This window comes from Anabrus simplex, chromosome 6, assembly GCF_040414725.1.
Source record: "Anabrus simplex isolate iqAnaSimp1 chromosome 6, ASM4041472v1, whole genome shotgun sequence".
NCBI classification, from domain to species: Eukaryota; Metazoa; Arthropoda; class Insecta; order Orthoptera; family Tettigoniidae; genus Anabrus; species Anabrus simplex.
In genome coordinates this window covers 289,628,385-289,646,394 of record NC_090270.1, presented here as the reverse complement: position 1 = coordinate 289,646,394, position 18,010 = coordinate 289,628,385, and the positions used below count along the sequence as shown (strand labels likewise).

The 18,010-nt window shown below is 42.4% G+C and overlaps 1 non-coding gene across 1 annotated transcript; it reads right to left on the bottom strand.

Moving 5' to 3' along the window:
* Positions 1–289: 289 nt before the first annotated feature.
* LOC137501373 (U6 spliceosomal RNA) lies at positions 290–396 on the bottom strand. Its single transcript, XR_011018517.1, has one exon. It is a non-coding gene; the product is annotated as a U6 spliceosomal RNA (small nuclear RNA).
* Between the last annotated feature and the right edge of the window lie 17,614 nt (positions 397–18,010).

The window sequence follows — 18,010 nt, the reverse complement described above, 5'->3', positions numbered from 1 at the left end:
GACTCATGATTGAACTGCAAAGTGACTTGCTAACTCCATACTCCTTTAGGACCCTGCCATGCTGCAACTTCAGGACTGGTGGTGTTCTCATTCCCTACTCCCTGAGACAAAGATTTTCTTCCTTCAGGACCTACAGCTGAAGGTCTGTCATTTAGTCTGGCCCCTCATCCTCGACCTTACCGGCAAGGGTGACCCTGCCAGGAGCCGAAGCTCCCGCCGGCATCGCTCTCGGGATCACTGAGGCACGCAAGCCTCCCCACCACGTCAAGGTACCAGACCATGGGGGAGGAAAAATGTGGAACGCTTCACGATTTTGCGTGTCATCCTTGCGCAGGGGCCATGCTAATCTTCTCTGTATCGTTCCAATTTTAGTATATGTACCGCCGAAGCGAGTACATGTGAAAATGTTGAGGGGAGAAATACTGACCCGCAACACATGTCTCACTTACAACGAAAATTCGTTGATATAGTCCATGTTATACTGAATCTTAGATAACAGAACCGTTCTGATCTGATCTCTAAGCTGAAATATTGTGACATAGCGGTTTTTCTATCCGCAACGACAGCGTGTAAGTTGCCCCTTAGCCACACTTCCTTTGTAGAGAGAGAGAGGGAGAGAGAGAGATATGCCAAGTGACTATTCCAAGATGTTTCACCACTGCACTTACTTTCACTCTACCACCAAAGTGGAAACACCAAGCGCCACTTTTAGAAGGGTCGATCATGCGATTGGAGCGCAAGTCCACGTCTTCAATACGTCTTTTCTCACTCTTACAGTTTTCCCCACTTCATTTTAAAAAATGCACCACATCATTTGCCATACTACTGTGCAAAATGTTACACCAAAATTAATTCATTAATTAACTAAAATCCAGCTGCCTTTATTTCAACTTCAAAAATAAATAAAAATATGGTGCAAGGAGCATTTTCCTAGTCGTTTGGTAAAATGTAATAAACTCTATATCGGTACAAAAAACTGGTTAATCAATTTCTTCATAATTTTTGGTGACTTTTCATAAGACTAAGTGTCAGTGGCTCAAATTTTGGGGTGATGGCTAAAGAATTGTAGGTCACAATTTTGGTTATAACCACCCTTAAATCGTAATTTACTGGGCGAGCTGGCCATGCGGTTGGGGGCACTTGGTTGACAGCTTGCATCCTGGAGATAGTGGGTTCGAACCCCACTGTCAGCAGCCCTGAAAATAGTTTTCCGTGGTTTCCCATTTTCACACCAGGCAAGGCAAGGCTGTACCTTAATTAAGGCTACGGCCACTTCCTTCCCAGTCCTAGCCCTTTCCTATCCCATCGTCGCCATAAGACCTATCTGTGTCAGTGCGACGTAAAGCAAATAGCAAAAAAAATGTAATTTTGGAAATTACCAGTGGCGGTAAAAGGAATTAATTGAGAAACATTCGTATCGGTAATAATCATTAGGAAATGTGCAGTTAAATTAAATTGCCGGTTCATCTTTGAAAAAACTGAAAATTGTAGTCACGTGAGGAGGTGGGTACAATCATTGAGTTAAACGTAGTATTATTTAGAGTGTCTCGTGGGAAGGCGTTCCTGGAGTGCAGCAGAAACAAGCACTTGTGGGAATACCTAATGAAGACAGACAGTGACTTCACCTTTATGATGAGGGAATACGTAATGTGGACCCACCGCACACACAGCGCACTTCTCTTTTAACTTTGACAGTCAAGCTTTCGCGGGAATATTTCAACATCAAAGGAGAAGATTCATACATTGACGACCATCTACATTTGGAGAAATGAATTAAATACACCCATTTCTGCAACTCCGTATTAAACTAGCCTCAAGCTTAGCCGAAATGGTAGCCTAGTTAGGTGTAGTGTAGATATGAGAGCTTCACAGAGAAATTTTAATTATTTTATTTACGTAAAAGTTAATTAATAATTAATTAAGATTCAGCCGCCCTTACTTCAACATAAAAATAAATTAAAATTTGATGCGATAAGAATTTTCCGATGTGAAAGATAATTTCTGTGTATTTTTCCCTTGCAATTATTATTCGTATTTTGCTATCTCACAATATGTACATAATATCACCCCAATCATGTACTGTTTGTTACATTTGTATCGATTTATGCAGAGTCTGACCTATCCGAGAGATGTGGATTTTTTCCACCCCATTTGTGTCTGTTCATTGCAGATTAATATTTTGGGAAGCTCTATCTGTTGCCACTGGAAGGAAAACCACGAGTTTCCAGATATTCTCACCAAGCCTTCAACATATCTTGTAAATCATAGAAATACATTGATAAAGTGTCATATGCATGATGGATGTTCCAGGGACCTATGCGGTGCGTATTTGCTTCTCTTCAGAAAAATACTCTGGTTTCTTGGTGCCTCCCCAGGCAAGTACTTGTGAAAGACCCATTGAACATTCAATAACTTTTTTTACAATGTTACTATATTTAAATTCATTGCGACATGAAGACCTCCAATTATTGTAAATGCGGCTATGGAATCAACGACTTAGCGAATTTGCATTCACAATGAAAATCAAGTAGACCTAATATAATATGTTACGTGGTTCGCAGATAGATAAAAGTTTGAGTAATAAAATTGCTTAATTTCCATTATGGGAAGCGATGGAGAAAGCGTTCCAGACTTACAATATTTGAATACAAGGATTTATTGAACCTTACAGGCTCACGCCCAATACATAGTTCAAATCTGTAGGCTTAAACCTTAAGGCGTAAGCAAGGTACAGAGATTATAGAATACAGTAACGTAAATTTAACAGCAATCTGCCACCATATGCGATGTCATATGGCCCATGATCAACTCTTGTTGTGATCTAAAGACCGTGGCAAAAGGCACCCGGATAATAAAAGCTAAAATTATGAAATGAAATAAACAACATCGGAAGTCGGCATACGAGGTTTAAACAACCTTCGTCTCGCCTCCTGCTGAGCTTGCAACCCGGCACAATCCAGACCGTACTCTGACCTCTCTTCTGACTTACTTAGGTTTGCAAACTCAGCTTAGCGTCGTTCCAGATTTACGCACCTATATCAATGTCACTTGGACAAAGTGGAGTCATGTGACAGGGGTCCAATTTGAACATTGTATGTCCCCATCCCTTGAGTCAAAAGCTGACAGTGTTGATGCCCCCAGTCGCTCTCTGCGAATGGGAGTGCTAGCCAATGCTCTGGTGGTACCTTAGACTGATGTAATTCCGCAATACTAGGAACGACGACACCCGACGATGACTTAGAGCCAAATTGTGGGAGAATGTGATGGTAATTATTTTACTGGGAAGTACAACTAGACAAATATTGCCTACTAACAACAATTAGAAAGGAGAAAGGAACATGACAGATTGTACGTACGGCAAGAATAACAGACTTACAGGATGAGAATCACATACAATCACGCATATTTTAAAAATATATTGAGGACGTAGGTGGTAGATTCATAAAAAACTTGTGAGCGAATTAACAGTGTTCATTCGTATGTGCGTATAGTATAGTTTAAGTTACAAAAAGTAACATCCGCATTAAAAAAGTAGGAACATGTTCAGGGATATGTTTTCTAAGAAAATATTAATTCGACGCTATTGTCCTCTTGTCTTTTCAGTGGGGATGTTGAAAAATACTGATCAGATGGAAGAATAAATGGAACTGGAGATATCACACCCGACCGATCTAATAATAAATAATATTATTTGCTTTACGTCCCACTAACTACTATTACGGTTTTCGGAGACGCCGAGGTGCCAGAATTTAGTCCCGCAGGAGTTCTTTTACGTGCCAGTAAATCTACTGACACGAGGCTCACGAATTTGAGCATCTTGAAATACCACCGGACTGAGCCAGGATCGAACCTGCCATGTTGGGGTCAGAAGGCCAGCGCCTCAACCGTCTGAGCCACTCAGCCCGGTCCCGACCGATCTTGATTAATGAGAATTTGGTTCCTGTATTTCATAGGTAACTGAAGTGGATCGATTTCCTTGCAACATCCTCTTCTTTCGATTCCAAAATTAGCATTATCAAGTGGAGATAACGAGCCGAAATATTGTTTCAATCATAATGGAGTCACAGATGAATATTTTATCCGTGAACTTTCGCAGAGTTTCGTTGTAGTTGCCGATATATTCCGTATTTTATAAGTAGAAAGTACGGCGTTCGGGGGCCACCTGGTATATATCATCATCATCATCTGCTTACCCTCCAGGTTCGGTTTTTCCCTCGGACTTAGCGAGGGATCCCACCTCTACTGCCTCAAGGGCAGTGTCCTGGAGCTTCAGACTCTTGGTCGGGGGATACAACTGGGGAGTATGACCAGTACCTCGCCCAGGCGGCCTCACCTGCTATGCTGAACAGGGGCCTTGTGGAGGGATGGGAAGATTGGAAGGGATAGGCAAGGAAGAGGGAAGGAAGCGGCCGTGGCCTTAAGTTAGGTACCATCCCGGCATTCGCCTGGAGGAGAAGTGGGAAACCACGGAAAACCACTTCGAGGATGGCTGAGGTGTGAATCGAACCCACCTCTACTCAGTTGACCTCCCGAGGCTGAGTGGACCCCGTTCCAGCCCTCGTACCACTTTTCAAATTTCGTGGCAGAGCCGGGAATCGAACCCGGACCTCCGGGGGTGGCAGCTAATCACGCTAACCACTACACCACAGAGGCGGCCACCTGGTATATATACTAGGTAAAAATTATAATTGGTGAGGAAAATATAAGGTTGTGTGTGTGTGTGTGTGTGTGTGTGTGTGTGTGTGTGTGTGTGTGTGTGTGTGTGGACCAGGGTCAGCGGTTCTTTCAGTTAGGCCTATATGGCTGACACAGTGAATTTAGTGTGTGCGATGTGGCAGCACTGTAGGGTATCCCATACAGTAGCTGACCAAGCCTATTGTTGCGTGAGAGTTGTAGCGGCTGCATCGCAGAAATTCGCTCCACATAGGCGGATGTTATGTAAATTACAGCAGATAATTAAATTAGGCAGCGTAGGTAGTTATCTTTGTGAGTAGTACGAGTGGGTACGCTTTGAAACAAAGCGGGTGACCACGCCCGATATTGCTTAACTGCGGGATCTACATTTTGCATCGCACCGTACCTCGTTCCAATACCAGTGCTTCACCTGGAGCTTATTTATTATGTTGAGGAAGTGAATTGTTTCATGGTTCGTGGCGGAAAGGAGGAGGATACTTGGCTGAGAGTATCTAGGGTCTCAGCTACTCAGTCCACCGAGGTGGTACAGGATATTGCAAAATTTGTTTATAAATGAGGGTAAGGAGTAATTAAAGAAGGGTGCTGGTTGCTTGGTTGGGCTGTGATAAGCTGGGGGTGGGAAGAAGTGGGAGGCGGCTTGGGGTGGGTAGTAGCGATGATTTTTTAGGTATAGAAAGTAAAAGTGGGATATTTTTGAGACTATGGTTGGTGTGGTGTGTATGTATATTTTGTATTTGCTGATAACTGCCTTCTTAAAGTAAGGGCAGCCACGAAATGAGGGCGCGTGATTAACGTGCCAATTCGCGCATCTCGCCTAGTCCCTACGAACCTTGCAGTCAATGTGACGGTGAGGGCCACCAGATCTATTGCAGCGGGTTTTGTTTTCCCAGCGAGCTGCATGAGGGTGCAGTTTGTGACAGTTATAGCAAAGAATTGTGAGTTTGGGGTGTGGAGGGCGAGAGTGAGAAGAGGGGGAGGGTGGTTTAGTGTAGTAGTGTTGGTGGGCTCCTGAGGCTTGTGTTGGGTGAGGAGTATTTTGGTTTTCTTCTGAGCAGCCTGTGATTTGAAGGTTTGTATGGGGTGGAGGTGGTATATTTCTTGACTTGGATTGACTTAAGTATGGAAGAGGTGGGAGGGAATGGGGGCGGGATTGGGATAGTTTTAGAATAGGTTTCTTCACAGGTTGGGCTGATTTGGTCGCAGAAGTCAGAGGTTTGTGGGGTGGCTGTGGAGTGAGAGTCTATTGTAGTGGGTGTAGTTTGAGTGGAGACGTGATTTATAGACTGAGGTACGGTAGGAGGGAGGGTTGAGGTTTCGGTCTGTTGGTTCGTGACTTAAGAGTCAATTTGGACGTACTGATTGGAGGTGTTATTTTGGGGATTAATGACTGTTGGCATGAGAATATTTGTGAGATTGAGAGTTTCCAGTATGTTGCGCATTGATATATTTTTTCTTCGCGTAGTGAGCATGAGTAGGTCAGTGTGGGATTCTTCTATTACAACTAGGTGTTGGTTGAAGATGGGCATTAGGGCAGTTATGATGGTTTTCCTGGTTTTTGGGACTGGGTCAGGGTTGTTAAGTGGAAATATTAAAAATTTGCATTTTGGGGAGAATTGTTCATGGTGTGGATTACTGCTGTCACGTCCTAGTTCGTGAAACATTGGCAACGACTGAGTAGCCTAGTAAGTGGTCCTGAGAGCCGGGATACCAGTTGCTATGGAATTGGAGAGGGCATTTCGGACATATTCTGAGTCATGGCCCTCATTGTGCTCAGGCGGCTAGGACTATACAATTCACCGGTGGTCCATAACCCGTTAGAGGAGAGATCCTCACTTGGACTATGTATAAGTAGGGTTCTGTTTCACGAATTTACCGAGCTCAGAATATTTAAAGCAAGCCTCGGACCTATGTGAATAACGGAGTACCACTCACATTTGACAGGCGAGGGACTCCTTGGAAACAACTTGGCGAACGAAATGGAATTCGATGGGGAGCTATCAGTATTAACGGGGCTTATGGAAGAAAGAAAGTAGAACTGGCTGAGTCGTCAAAGAGGATGCATCTGGATGCGCTAGGAGTAAGTGATATTCGGGTAAGGGGAGATAACGAGGAAGAGAGAGGAGATTATAAAGTGTACTTGACGGGTGTTAGAAAGGGAAGGGCAGAGTCTGGGATAGGGCTCTTTATCAGGAATACCATTGCACGCAACATAGTTTCTGTTAGGCACGTAAATGAGCGAATGATGTGGGTAGATTTGTCAGTTGGAGAAATTAGGACTAGAATTGTCTCCGTGTATTCACCATGTGAGGGTGCAGATGAGGATGAAGTTGACAACTTTTATGAAGCATTGAGTGACATCGTGGTCAGAGTCAACGGCAAGGATAGAATAGTGCTAATGGGCGATTTCAATGCGAGATTTGGGAAAAGAACTGAAGGAAACGAAAGGGTCATTGGTGAATGTGGGGAAGATATGGAAGATAATGGGAATGGGAAGCGTTTGCTGGAATTCTGTGCTAGTATGGGTTTAGCAGTTAGGAATACATTCTTCAAGCATAAGGCTATGCACCGCTACACATGGGAGGCTATATCTTAACCGACTTCGAATTCAGGAATTCTGTAAGGAATTTACGAGTTTTCCGGGGATTTTTCGATTATATATAGACCACTATCTGATCTGTAGGGAACTAAGTATCTCTAGGCCTAGGGTAGAGAAAGTGAAATCTGCCTGCAAACGAATAAGGGTAGAAAATTTCCAGACGAGTAAATTAGACAGAAGTACATGGATATGAGTGAGAACAGTAGCCAGTAAGCACGTTCAGGATATAGAAAGTGAATGGGTGGCATGCAGGTATGCTGTAGTAGGAACAGCAAGCGAATGCCTAGGAACAACTGTGTGTAAAGATGGGAAAAGACTAACATCTTGGTGGAATGATGAAGTGAGAACAGCTTGTAAACGTAAAAAGAAGGCTTATCAGAAATGGCTCCAAACAAGGGCAGAGGCAGATGGGGATTTGTACGTAGATGAAAGAAACAGAGCGAAACAAGTAGTTGTTAAATCCAAAAGGAAGTCGAGACAAGATTTTGGTAATAACCTGGAAAGGCCAGGTCAAGCCGCAGGGAAACCTTTTTGGACGGTAATAAAGAATCTTAGGAAGGGGGGGGGGGAATGAATAGTGTTTTGAGTACATCAGGTGAACTCATAATAGATCCCAGGGAATCACTGGAGAGGTGGTGGGAATATTTTGAACATCTTATCAATGTAAAATGAAATCATCCTGGTGGTGTTGTGAACAGCCAAGCTCATGGAGAGGAGGAAGATGATGTTTGTGAAATTACGCTTGAGGAAGTGGAAAGGATAGTAAATATACTCTATTGTCATAAAGCAGCAGGAATAGATGAAATTAGACCTGAAATGGTGAAGTGTAGTGGGAAGGCAGGGATGAAATGGCTTCATAGAATAGTAAGATTAGCATGGAGTGCTGGTAAGGTACCTTCAGATTGGACAAAATCAGTAATTGCACCTATCTATAAGCAAGGGAACAGGAAGGATTGGAACAACTCTCGAGGTGTCTCATTGATTAGTATACCAGGAAAAGTATTCACTGGCATCTTGGAAGGGAGGTTGCGATCAGTCGTTGAGAGGAAGTTGGATGAAAACCAGTATGGTTTCAGACCACGGAGAGGCTGTCCAGATCAAATTTTCAGTATGCGCCAGGTAATTGAAAAATGCTACGAGAGGAATAGGCAGTTGTGTTTATGTTTCGTAGATCTAGAGAAAGCATTTGACAGGCTACCGAGGGAAATTATGTTCGCTATATTGGGGGACAATGGATTTAAAAGGTAGATTATTAAAATCAATCAAAGGCACTTATGTTGACAATTGGGCTTCAGTGAGAATTGATGGTAGAATGAGTTCTTGGTTCAGGGTACTTACAGTGGTTAGACAAGGCTGTAATCTTTCACCTTTGCTGTTCGTAGTTTACATGGATCATCTGTTGAAAGGTATAAAATGGCAGGGAGCGATTCAGTTACGTGAAAATGTAGTAAGCAGTCTGGTCTATGCTGATGATTTGGTCTTAATGGCATATTGTGCCGAAATCATGCAGTATAATATCTTGGAACTTGAAAATACGTGCAATGAGTATGATATGAAAATTAGCCTCTCGAAGATTAAATTGATGTCCGTAGGTAAGAAATTCAACAGAATTGAATGTCAGATTGGTGACACAAAGCTAGAACAGGTCGATAATTTCAAGTATTTAGGTCGTGTGTTCTCCCAGGATGGTAATAAAGTGAGATTAATCAAGGTGTAGTAAAGCTAATGCAGTGAGCTCGCAGTTGCGATCAACGAAACTATCTTTACATCGGTCTGTTTCCAGACCAACTTTGCTTTACGGGAGCGAAAGCTGGGTGGACTCAGTATATCTTATTCACAAGTTAGAAGTGACAGACATGAATGTAGCAAAAATGATTGCTGATACAAACAGGTGGGAACAGTGGCAGGAGGGTACTCGGAATGAGGATATAAAGGCTAATTTAGGAATGAACTCGATGGATGGAGCTGTACGCATAAGCCGGCTTCGGTGATGGGGTCATGTGAGGCGAATGGAGGAGGATAGGTTACCTAGGAGAGAATAATGGACTCTGTTAGGGAGGGTAAGAGAAGTAGAGGTACACCAAGACGACGATGGTTAGACTCAGTTTCTAACGATTTAAAGATAAGAGGTATATAACTAAATGAGGCCACAACACTAGATGAAAATCGAGGATTGTGGCGACCTTTAGTAAATTCACAGAGGCTTGCAGACTGAACGCTGAAAGGCATAACAGTCTATAATGATGATGTATGTATGTATGTATGTATGTATGTATGTATGTATGGATGGATGGATGGATATATGTATGTATGTATGTATGTATGTATGTATGTATGTATGTATGTATGTATGTATGTATGTATGTATGTATGTATGTATGTATGTATGTATGTATGTATGTATGTATGTATGTATGTATGTATGTATGTATGTGTTTTGGGGAGACTGGGAAGCAATTGTTGTTTCGGACACAGAAGAGGAGTTCGGTTTAATCGATCTCTTCTTTTTCTTCTTCCTTTTGATCTGCTGGATGTGGGTATTGAGGGGACCTGGTTTGTGGTGAGAGTGTGTGGTTGTGACGATATTGCGAAGAGGGGTAGTGGATGTGGTAGTACTGTTGTGTGGTTTGTTGTGTGTGTGGTGTGTTTGTGTGTTGTTATAAGTAAGAAAGCGTTAAACATTTCTTCTGCTTCCTCAAAGTTGAGGTTATTCATGGTGTGAAATGCGATGTGAGGTGGAGGTGAAGTAGTGAGAGAGGACCAATTAATTATTTGTTCCTCACTCAGTGGACACGGTCGAAACAGGTGTTGTTTTACCGTGTCGCAAAGGGACAAGTTCCGAACCATTGACCACACTGAGGGCTGACAAATTGCTTAGTTGCTTGTAAAAATTGGTTAAGAGGCAATTCTTCGTTCTGCCCTGATTCTTGGCTGGCAGTTCTCCCTTGTTTTGTTTAAACAGGCTGTGTTGCAGGTGGCCTGCTTTTTCTGCGAGCTAAGTGCTCGCGTATAGCTGGGTGTTCTGAAGCTTGGTTGGTACAGACGTACCGACGATCTGGTAGATGGTGGCGATGAGGCTAGAGTGCAGGGAGCTGGTCTCTTGGTTGCCGGTGCTTGGTACCCGTAGGTCTGCTCAATACGAGAGCTGGGCTGAGAGTGTCTCGGGTCTCCTGTCGACTCAACATATGATGCGGTTCACGCCCCTTATGTACCCTACCAGGCCTGGTAACAACAGAAAACGCGAACAACACCAATGCACTCTGGTGGCCGTTCTACCTATCACTGAGAATTGCTACCCTTTTGTTATCGTGTACAAGGTTACATTGATATCCGAACATTTCTTCTGTATGATTCAATAAGTTGTCGGGCAGTGCAGTTTATATACCTTAACTTTTCTCAAATTTTAATCATTCAAATTTATGTTCGTATTTTATATCTACATATTTAAATATTACATAACACGTATTATAAGTATTATAAGTTGATACATATATAAAATTTTAGATTTTCCCTTTCACTTCGTACTGCAATAATTGTTATGAACGCCAATGTAGGCCATTCCATTCCAGTAGTATAGTGATCATGAAGGAAGTCATCAAGGAGAACCGCACGATGGATGCGCACATTATTGTCTCTTGAAACAAGTTTACCTCGAATTTTAAGAAATAAATTCAATAGTTCTTTCGTTCCTTCCTGCCCTTCATCCTTCGTACATTCAATCATTCATTCACTCATTGCTTAGACATCCCATTCACACAAAATGAGCACAAAATAACGCAGTGAGTGAAGTACAGTTCATACACTTAAGATATGTACCGTCCTCATTAATACAGTTATTGTCTTGTGGAGCAATCTTGAAAGCAAATGTCAGATACAATGAAGAGCTAGACTCATGAATATTCAAATCTTCTATACCGTTTGACTAGCTCTTACGGGTCTGCTACTTCTGGAAATTAGCATTTACTTGCGTCGACATGAAGGGTTTCTCAACACCCTGAGTTAACAAATTAGCATACGAGTTCCTGAGATTTAATTGGTTCTATTATAACGAAGTTCCGCAAGGTAAAATATTTCGTGCTTGGCATAATAATATTAGATTTTAGCCTTCTTTATTCATGAAAAAGTGGAAGAGATTATCAGTGTTCGTATTAATATTATTCGCAGTGCAATGGAAGTGCGATTCTCTATCTACATGTGAACTTCATTAAAGAACTCGATTCACAAGTTGTACTTGATAAGACGCGAAACGAGATTGGGGGCCTCGTATGTTCACCATTGCTGCAATCCGATCAGAAATGCTTGATGTTAAATATATCAGTATCAATTATTCTTATTAACTCACTACAGATTAATCCCCTAAAGAAGATTGCTCAATCATTTCTGATAAAACGGATAAAATGCACACGCCATAAAAGTCTTGCATCTCCTCGGTCCAAAGAGTTAATAACTCTTCACACACAAAACAAAGAGAGAGACATACAGAAATACCATATCAGCGTTATGTATTACCCAACAGAACAGCAAATGACAGCCCCTACAACAATACAGCCTTTCATTGTCAACTTGAATACAGCACACATGAGTACCTTTAATACAGGGCAACACGTCCCCTTGCAGTGATGCATGCCTGAATTCGTCTTGGCATACTGTCTACTAGTTTATCAAGGTAACGCTGGTCCAAATTGCCCCACTCCTCAGTGATGATTCGCCGTAGATCTCGCAGATGTTTTTGGTGGGTCTTCACGTCTATAAACAGCCTTCCTTAATTTAGCAATTCAACAAGGTCCATATCTGGTAAACACGCAGGCTATTCCAGCGATCGCAGAATCGCACGATGGATGCGCGCATTATTGTCCATTAAGGCAAGTTTTTCTCAAAAAAGCTGGCGGTACGGTGTCAATAAAGGACCAGAGGATGTCGTCCATGTATTGTATAGCCATGACATTTCCTTTTATGACTAGAAGTAGTGACCGGTGGCACCACATAATTAATGCCACCCTAAAATCTCACGGAACTTCCATCGTGCTGGACAGAGTACCTGAGACATGAGTCTGACCAGATTGCCTCCAAACACGTTGCCGAAAAAGTTTACACGTCACTCATGCGTTAAAAGGACATTATAGAAATTATGAGGAGACCATTCAGTATAATGCTGGTCCCACCTGTATCTCTCCACAGGTTCCTGTTATTAAGAGCTTGACCTCGCCATGGGAGTGAAACTGTGCCTCGGGTAAATTGTTTCTCACAGTTTTAGCTGAAATTCGGAGACCTCTGGTTGCTCAAAGACCATTGTACAGCGTGGTAGCATTGCATTCAGGTTTCTTCCGAAGGTAACGGTAACTGACTGCACTCGTAGCATTCGGACGACCTGATCGAGGCAAGTCATCAACAGTTCCTCTCTCCCTGTACCGCTGCGCTACTCTAGTAATAACACTTTGATTATGGCCCACACGTCGATCAACTGCCATTGTTGACGATCCATCTTGACATAATGTGATTAAGCGTGTAAATTGCACGTCGTTCCACACTAGACGCTCAGTATACAGCTTAGAACACACCTCTAATGCTTCCACCCTAGTGTTACAACTTTACCTGAAATACCGTCTTCCTTCTTCCTGTGGAGTGAAGTAAGTGTAGTTTTATGTTGACAAACATCCTTAGGTTCGCCACTCTGGTTTGCATAGGAAATACCAAGATAGCAACATAATTAATTGTCACACACGGGGAACAATTCAAAGGAAGAAAGAGTTTCACCTATTCAGTACACATTTATTACAGAAAGTATAAGTTAAAACACCATAGTACTAGTTTAGACTTTACTTGGAAGTCATCTTCAGCCATAAGTCCTAAAAGTTGGCACGAAAATGACACTATGACATACAATGAAGGCCAATACATTCTGAGGATGTTTTAAAATTTAAACGAAAATAAAATATTCCTGGTTTATAGTTTAGGTGATGATTACAGAAGTCTATATAATATGTCATTAAAATCTATATTCAAATTTGAAGATAACACTTGTAGTTTGTCATATGAAAGCAAAAACTTTTAGAAATGCGTTCTAATATAAAACCAAACGAAACCCCATGGCACTACACCCCTTGAAGGGGCCTTGGACTACCAAGCGATCGCTGCTTAGCCCGAAGGCCTGCAGATTACGAGGTGTCGTGTGGTCAGCACAACGAATCCTCTCGGCCGTTATTCTTGGCTTTCTAGACCGGGGCCGCTATCTCACCGTCAGTTAGCTCTTCAATTCTAATTACGTAGGCTGAGTAGACCTCGTACCAGCCCTCAGGTCCAGGTAAAAATCCCTGACCTGGCTGGGAATCGAACCCGGGGCCTCCGGGTAATTGGCAGCACGCTACCCCTATACCACGGGTGTGTTCTAATATGGCTTATCCTAAATGTGGCGATATTTGTGTTCCTGATGGTGCCACATACTTAATGGTCAGCTAGGGAACATCTTACTGTGATACATCGAATTACATGTGTCCAATTCAAGTTTATTTTCAATGCGGACCACCACAAAGCAAGAAAGGTATCCTTATGTGACAAACTACACAAATAGCTTCACATTATGTGATAAGCTATCATATAACGTACCTCTAGACGATTTTTCTATCCGTAACTTCGGCACTTGTTGGAGTAGAGTGGTCAGCTCTACGCCTAGTCACCTTTTCTCCCAGAAATTAACCTGGTACTCATTTTGATGTTAACAGACAAAGTAAGGAGCCCCGTACTACTAGAAACGTGAAATAAAGCAATTTCGTCAATTATGCCGAACGTTTAAGGACTAAAGAGTGCGGAAAGATTTCAAATTATAAGCCATGGATAATTCTATAAAACTAAAAACGAAATTTCGAAAATTACTTACAGTCTAAATGTAGTTCCGGAAAACCAGCTTTAAATCGCTTGTTTCTTTGCTCGTTTTCTCTTTTACTCAAATCCCAACCAAATTAACTTATTTACATAATTATTTCTGTAATGCGTTCCTTGGTTCAATAACTCAGGCGGTTTTGATTTTTTTGAAAGATGTCCTCACCAAATGTAGATATATGCGCTTAAATGAAACTTTGCATTGACTCACATTAGCCCTTGTAGTGGTAGAGAAAGTTAAACTGCTAAACTAATCGACCGGATACAGATGATTAAGAAAAGGATTGTAATTTATAGGAATAAATAAAGAATATATTATCATAATATATTATTTACCTAAAATTCGTTGCTCAAATTCCTAGGATGTTTTCAACATTGTTTTGCTAGCCTGAAGGGCTTTGGGTTTTGAATGTAGGCTGAGTGAACCTCAGGGCTGTATGCACCTTCGGAAATGGAAATGCAACTAGGAACTTGGGGAAAGAACGTCCTTGTTGTTTGGCAATATATGAATGATCATGTTCAAAAGAAACTATTTTCTCAATGTAAGAAAGGTTCGTCAGATATTGCAACAGAGAATTTCAGTCGTGGATGAAGCTACTGAAATAGGGAAAGGGTACTTCGCTCTTTTAAGAATGCACCCCAGGGAACAAACTGATATGAGGTCAACGAATCTTATCCTATGCAGAATGGAGAGAGGCCATCAAATTGACGGCGAATGTTTCCCTCGAAGCCGAAAAGGTCCAAGGACAGCATCCTCTGTCGACATTGCCACATCTTTTCTAATCATTATTATACATGAGTTTATCAAGAATTAGCGAGTTATGTTTGCAGAAATACTTTAATTAGCACGTTTAGTAATTAGAAATGCATTAACACAAGAATTCACAAAGAGCTGCTTCGAATGCATTTTCACTTTTTATAGCCTTGGTATTCTCAGAATGTTTGGTGAAAGAGTAGGCAAACGTAGGGTGAGATTTTTTCCTCGCTTGGCTGGTAGTAGCCCCCGTTAACTCATCACTTCCCGTTATACAGCGCAGTGACAGCACGAGAATGCCCGCACTTCGCAGTTCAGGTCCGTGCTTAGAACGTGTATTAAATGTTGATCTGTCGCTCCTACTGTTCTCGAGTTGTGAAGCGATACTTCGGGGTATAATTCTCATAATGTCTCCACATGCGTACACGGTAGAAGAAAGGTTATTTATTTACGATAATTATGAGAAAGCAGAGTCTTGCAGGGAAGTCGTTAGGCGATTTGTAACAAAATTTCCAGCTGTACGCCCTATACATAGAGAGACTGCGCGGAAACTTGTTTACAAATTCAGAGGGAGTGATTCTTTATTCGATAAGAAGCCAAGTGTAAAAAAATCGCAGAAAGATTAGAACATACGCGTACAAAACCCTAAGACGCCTTGGACAAAAAGCAGGGGTTTCGAACAGCTCAGTATAGTGGGCTACGAAAATGTTAAAATTGAAATACCCTCAATTACGGAAGACATACTTACGCGTGTGGATTGAAGTTTCATAATACAATGCAAGTAATGTTTGGATGCAGGAGGAGAACATTTCCAACATTTCCTGTCATAAGGTACGAGCTTATTTTCTTAATTATTAATTACTGATTTTTTTCATTCTTATTTTCTTAATTTTAATTGTTATATCACGTCATGCACGGATAAAGTGAGCGAAGTGGTGTCCTTGTTGCTTCGCCGTGAAGCGGGGAGTGATGAGTCAACGGGAGGCAGAGAAGCTGCGAGCACTTGTCGGCCAACCAATGAAAGAAACTCAGTCTTGTAGTTCTGTGGGTCGGCAGTACAACAAGGGTGGCGTTAAGTGCTTGTGCATTTCTGTCATGATCTCTAGAGAGGCAATTGAAGGAATTTCTCAGGTAGTAGGTAGGTCGAGCAGAATATAGAATTCTATGAAAAATGTTGAGGCTGTGTTAACTACGTCGCACGCTTAGATGTGGCGAAGATAATCGTGTAAATTATGGCGATAATTCAGTCATTCGCGAGGAAATGTGGTATGGTTAAGATAATACTTGCGCGTTGACGATTCTACTGTACAGGATCAGCAACGACCCGATCTTTTTCATTTAGGTAGTTAATACAAATTGTATCTTTCTTAAGAGTTACTGAATTAAAGCAGTACTGTTTAATACAGGGCCTCTCAAACGCCCAAAATCTCACGCGTGCAAATCGAGGCGCAAGAGCTCCGTGCACTGCGCATCGTTCCCGCTCGGGTCGACTCGGACCAACGCTTCGTCATTGGGCTACTCGGCTAAGCTCGCCTAAGCTCGGCTCTACTCGGCGCAACTCAGCTCGGATTTGGAGCGCTACGTAGCAAGTGTGGGAGAGGGAGACAGGGGGAGCGAGCGAGATAGGCGTGAGGAAAGAGAGAGTAAGCGCTATTGCTCCAAATCGAGGAGTGGGGGGTCTGCACTCTGGTCAACCAAGCCAAGTCGTCGTTTGCACCGTGCACAGTGCATGCACCAGGCGCATGCACTCTGAGAGGCCCTGGTTTAATACGTTGATCATTAAGGAAAGCGAGGAAATAATCTTCATACACAACACTTGCACGAGCATCATGTACTTAAAAACATGTTCTGACTTGATGGGGTACATACCGGGTGGTTAAAATAAATAAAAATGGCCCAGAAAATATTTATAATAGGTCTACTAAAACGGAATTGACGCTTGTTAACGAACTGCCCGTCACAGGAAATACTGCAAATCATGATTTCGACGCACAAATAAGATGGTGTCACGTGTCTGCACGTGCGCATCCCTCTCATGCTCACGACGCGAACGTTCGTCTGGACGCTTTAACGCATGCACAACAGTAACATTTTAAGGATACAGATGCAGGTTTCAGCATGACGATTTCTTAATTCCCACCAGCACAGATAAACGGCGTTCACACTTCGTTGGACTTCGTTCCAGGCTTTTCTTCACTAGAGCAATGTTTTCTGGTGTTCGATCTATTTTCGGATAGTCGCGGTTTTTATTCGCTACAGAGCCCGGTTCGCACCATTTTGCCACTAAGTTTTGCATTGCGATCTTTGCTGGAGGTTTTGTTAAAACACTTCTAATGTTAAACTCTTGAGCAAACACTTCCGCACAGGTTTTCTACGAATCATGCTTCGCATAACACTCGGCAATTCTGTGCTGCATTCAACTGGTCACTAAACATGTCTCCTCCTCTCACTCGTAGTAAAAAGCAAAGCAAAGTCACCTCCGTACAGGTCATGAAGGCCCTTGGAGGAGTGGAAGGTAAAGGCTTCCACCATTGTTAACCTCGGAACGTGATGGGGTAGAGTGGTTAGCTCCGCCCGGCCGCCTTTGCCCCCAGGAATTAACCTGGTACTCATTTTTTGGTGTAGGCTGAGTGAACCTCAGGGCCATATGCACCTCACTCGTAGTAATGATGATAATAATAATAATAATAATTAATGTTATTGTTTTTACGTGGTTCTAACTAATTTGACTATTTTGGGAGATGCCGTGGAGCCGGAATTTTATCTCGCTGGAGTTCATTTACGTGCCAAAAATCTACCGCCACGAGGCTGGTGGTATTTGAGTAGCTTCAAATACCGCCTGACTGAGCCAGGATCGAACCTGCCAAGTTGGAGTCAGAAGGCCAGCGCTTCAACCGTCTGAGCCACTCAGCCCGGCCACCCATAATGACACAGCGACGTATTCAGGGGAGAGTATGCGGTAGATGCGTACGCGAAGACATGTGTCAGCAACCAATTGGTGGATCGAAATCAGGGTTTCCAGCATTTCCTGTGATGGGCAGAACTCCTGTTCATTAACTTGGGTCAATTCCGCGTTACTTATAAATATT